Source organism: Desmodus rotundus, chromosome 6, assembly GCF_022682495.2.
Source record: "Desmodus rotundus isolate HL8 chromosome 6, HLdesRot8A.1, whole genome shotgun sequence".
In the NCBI taxonomy this organism is placed as follows: domain Eukaryota; kingdom Metazoa; phylum Chordata; class Mammalia; order Chiroptera; family Phyllostomidae; genus Desmodus; species Desmodus rotundus.
The window spans coordinates 87,239,925-87,245,465 of NC_071392.1; positions in this window are offsets into that span (position 1 = coordinate 87,239,925).

Below are 5,541 nucleotides of genomic sequence, written 5' to 3' on the forward strand. Positions count from 1 at the left end.
CTTTAATTATCCCTCCTTCTTGATAAGCATCCTTGAGAAGTTCTTATTTATGCAGGAAGATATTCTAAGGATTTCCAGATTTTTGAGATGGTTTTTTTTAAATGATTTGGTTCTATCTGTTCGATTTTATTATTAGTTGATATGCACCTTTACTGGCAGGTTTTATGACCTCATAGGTTTTATAGATGGCATGTTCATTTCTATTTTTATGTTTGCTAATCTTTTCACCTGAAACATGAAATGATTTTTCATTTGTTTGCATATTAGCCTCCCTTAAAATGCCAGTTTATTCGTATTTACAAGCATACTGTTTAATATCTAAAGCTTTCATAGTTTCAGGTTTTCTTTTCATTCCCCAATAGTTACTGAGTTACTACTATGTAACAGGCACTGGAATATTTGTCTAGGATACAAGGTGGACACAAGCCCAAAATACTGACAATGCCCTTTGTCAATAAGTGAGTATTCTAACTAGATTATTGACATAATCTAGTAGGTTAGTAGAGTGGGGACATATTAATAACATGATCACATAAACAAACATATCATCACAACTGGATATGTTTGTTCAAAAAGAGCGTCTAGTGCTATAAAAGCATACTTTAATACAGAGCAAACATTTTGGGGTGAGGGAATATCCCCTGGGGCAGCGCTGGTTAAATTGATACATGAAGGATTAGTTACAGTTAAAAAGTAACTAACTGACAAGAAAAGAGAAAGATATTTAAGAACAGGGAACAGTGTATGATTATCTTGGTGAGAAAGAAAAAAAATAAAGAAACTCAAGATGATCAGTTTGACTTGAATACACAGAGAACAGCACGATATTCTGAGATGAGGCTGGGAACCGAAGAAAAACATTGTCCTCTTCAATTGTAAGTGGACAGTCCTGAGAAGGTCATGGGCAGGGTCAAGTCTCACCCACCCACTGACAAGAATTTGATAATGTACTCCTTTAAATTTTTTCATTTCTCATTTTTCTGTTCTCTCTCTGTTACTCTATATTTGACTGTGTACACACATGTCCTAGCCTTGAACTTTGCCTCAGAGAAACCCAGGATAAGCCAAGGACCAAGCTCTTTTTCTGAATATCAGAAAGGTACACTGTGAGCAGAGGTTTGAGATAGTTGGTTTGGAAAGGCAAAACCAGAAAACATCATAGAAATCAGCGGCAAGATTTTTTTTTTTTGGCCTGAAATACACGTTTGTAGTTTATCTTTAGCTAGGTGACGTCCCTCGCAGTAGGCTCACACTTCACAATCCCCGTGTTTTTCCTCGAGCATATTGCTGAGTACATGACGGAGACTAAGAGATACTTGTTGATTTTCTAATAAAACCAATTCAATATGAATTGCTGCCTTTTGGTATGGACTATAAAATCCTATATATGTTAGTATTGCATCTTTATTAAAGAAAAACCCTATACAAAAAGATGTGCTATTAGTCCAAAAGAATGGGTTTTTTGAGCATAGAATGATGGATTGGGCTTTCTTGCCATTTGCAGCTGTTATTATGATTACCCTTTGAAACCTGGATAAATGTAATTGTGATAAATTCCAAAGACTGAACTGCTTTTACTTTTATTTTTTTCTGACATGAAGCAATTGATTATGTTTAGTGGTATTGTAAGTCAGTATGAGAGAAAAAACAATAAGGCAGTCATTAATCAAATGAAACGCCTATAAAAAAGCACTCGCTGAATTATTTTAGTATACCCAAATGGTGATCAATTTTGGATAACATCAAAAATATTGTGAGCAACATCTTTTTTTTTGCATTGGCTAAAAATGTGAGCTTAGGGGCAGTTTCCAGACTGGTCATATGAGGGATTTCAAGGACCCTCTCCCCAGTAAACAGCCATAACTGGTGAAATGTATTTTAAAAATCAACTATTTAACGCCTGTGCGAACAGTCCGAAGAGTATATAGCAAGAGAGAAACATTTAATGAACAAAGAAAATCTACTCAGTCTCTGTAAGGACATTGAGTATGACACTGCTTCCCACCCCACCCATCACAGCATAAAGAAGCTCTAGTCTGCATGAGTGTGGCCAGGAAAACAGGGCGCCCCCACCTTAGAGCTCCCCATCAAGGGCTATGGTATCAGCCTGCGGGATAGAGGTGGCCAACACTTTTTACCTCCTTTCCCCAGTTCCATGTCGTAGAGGCTGAATAACAAGCCAGAGCCATTGAGAGGTCTGAGGATCCCTACCTCCACTCAACCAGCATACTGGGGGGTTGGTCGGCCAAGACATCGGGATCCTCATTGCCTTGGGCTAGTTCACTCATTGGGTGGATGCTACAGTCCAGGAGACAGACACTGAATCTTGTTATTTATCATTTTCTATGGATTTTAAGTATAAAAATAATAAATATTTTATGTGTAGATTTTCAAGGAAAGTGTTTCAAAATAAAATAAGAATCAAGCTACTGAGAAACAAATGAGGAAATCTAGGTTTGGAAAACTCCATCACTGAGATTTTAAAAAAAGAGCACTCCAAAATGCTTGGTGGGGAAGGATCAGCTCACTTTCAATGACATGCTTGCACTCTTATTTATACTTTTTAGATTCCTCAGTGTGTCTTCTTGTGTTTTCTCTCTACTGAATGTATGTAATGTTGGCTTTATCCTTTAAGTGATACTTATTTAGTCATGTTAAAATTGACATTGTCCAGTGAGCGGACTGGAGAAATATAGTGTGTAATCGGTAGAGTAGAAACAGAATTCTAGCCTTAGGACTGTTAACTGTCTCCCTCTGTGATTTATGGGAGACCCCCTATGTCTCAAATTGACTATAAAATGGTGGGAATGGAATTCATAGTTGTTGAAATATTGATGTCTATATCAAAGGGTACATAGTAAAAATAAGTTTTATTTTCGTCATTTTTAGTTCACTATGTGAGTACTCTTATACTTTTCTGTGGGATTATCAAAATGTCTCTTTGGTAAGTTTTAAATTGTGTCAATTGCATTCACTAGATTTGGAATATAAATTTATCACATGTGAATATGAACGTGTTAAACTAATTTACTTTAAAATTCTGTCAGTTCATGGAGAGCACTATGCTAAGTGAAATAAGCCAGGCAGTGAAAGACAAACACCATATGATCTCACCTACATATAAGTGGAGCCTAAAAAAAACAAACAAGCAAACAAAATAGAACCAGAGACATGGAAACAAGGAACAGACGGACAGAGACCAGAGGGGAGGGAGCATAACAGGGGAAAGAAGGGGAAGGGTCAAGTCAAGGAACATGTATAAGGGACTCCTGGACAAAGACAGTGAAGTGGGGGAGAGGATTGAAAATGGAAGATGGGGTGGGTAGGGCAGGGAAGAGTAATGGGGGAAAATAGGGATACTATAACTGAACAACAATAAAATGTTTTAAATAAATAAACCATGAAAAATATAAAATTTTATCAGTTCAATTGGAGAGAATTTAGCATTTAAATTTTAGAGAGAAATTCTATTCTTTGATAGTGTATAGTTAAACTTTCATTAGTGATAATTTAATATTGGTTTAATATATGCTGCAAGATAAATTGTGTACTGGATATAATTTTTATTACATTATATATAAAGTTTGCTCTTAGAAATGCCATTCTATTTCTCAAATACCTCAATACAGTTAGAGAAAATTCAATATATTTACTTATTTTTATTTATAAATCTGCGTCAGTGTAAAGTCCCCATTGCATCTCATCTGGGAAGGTGTATCCTCAGTGGCTGACATGTAACCCTTCCTCTACTCTGACAAGAGATGTGCTATGTACCATTTGATGTGTTTGCCCAGATACACATTTTTACTGTTTATCATTTGGGCATACACAGATGCTGGCATCTATACGCACCTTCTAGAGACCAGACAATGCCCTTTATGTAAAGGACACAGGTGTGCTGATGATATAGTCCTTACAAGAGTTTAGACTTTAATTATTTTCCTATAAATTTCAAGTTCACATCAACCCAGGATAATTTTATCTGGTTTTCTTTAAATGTTGTGCAGTTGTCAAGGGAAAACTAAAATAAAAGGATTAGTTGAGTGATTTTAATGCCACTGCCATTTAAAAGAATGATAGAGAATATTCTACGGTAACAACTGATACTCCTATTAGACATTCTCTATAATAACAATGTGTTTGTCAATTCACTAGTCACAAGTTACCATATGATTCGGCTTTCATGATTTTCTCTTTGTGATCTTTGAAACAATTTCTTCAACTCCCTCTTCCAGAATATTATTCTATCCCTGAGATATTTTGAGAACTGTCCCTTATAAGCATTGTTAAATTATTTGTCTTACTTTACTAACACCTGTTCTTCTTTGCTTCCAAATGTTTTATGTTTTCTGAATTTCCTTTCTGCCTACATCTTCTTAGTGAGTCTCTGGATTAGATAAAATGAAACAGTAAATGAAAAATAACTCAGACTTAAACAAATCATCATGATGTATTAAAATATGAACAATAAAGACATACTTATTAAAATCTTACAGAAAAGCAAAACATGTCACAAATAAATAATAATTCAAACATTTTTGAGTGCATGAAATATGCCTTTGAGTTTTTAACACAACTAATTTTAACTTAGATTTTTAGATAGTCAGATTCTGATAAAATATGATAGCCAAATAAAAAGATAGCTTTAGATACATAAAAACAGGGGAAATCTATCTCCTGTATGTGTTAGTTCAGGATATTAATGGAACCCAAAGAAGGAGGAACTCTGAGGAAAGGAAGGTGAGGAAATGTGGTTGAGGAAGGCATCAGCCATAATCAGTCCTGTCACAGTGAGACAGAGGCTCTAGTAGAAAGGGCTGTCAGAACAAGAGCGATCGCTGATACTAACTAAGCCTTTGAAAATCTGAAAGAAGAATAACCAAAGAAGACTAAAAACGCCAATGATAGGTGTGCAGCTAGTTTAAACAATAAGTTTACAGAAACTTATGTATGAAAATGTAATTAAATTATGACCCCCTGGGGTAAAAGTTATACAAGAAAATAATTTAAATATAATAAAACACTTGGTATCACAAGAAACCATAATTAGACAAAATAATTTAACATTGGTCAATGATTTATCTATAAATAATATAGTTATATCAGGAAGATGTGGGAAAGGGATTTTAGCTTTAAAACTTTTGGTAATATTTGATTTTTTAAACAAATACATATTTAAAAATAAAAGTGTAGAAGTCCTTATTTGTCACACCTGAAAAAATCATATTACCCAAACCCTTGCATAGTTCACACAGTACCATTTTCCAACCTTTTTAAATGTATCACTCTTCTTCCCAGAAGAATCCATTCTTTCCTGACCTTATTTTAATCTCAGCAGAACTTAACATAAGCCTTACAATATTTGGAACCTGTTTTGCATATTTATTAATCTCTAGCCATGTGGAGGTTAAACATAATTCACAAAAGGTTTTTGATTTGAGGGCATTTTAGTCTAAAGTTCAATGTTCTAATAAACAATTTTAAAGATTGCATTGAAATATAAAAAGCCTTTTAGATATTTTACACTTTCAAAAAGTGTTT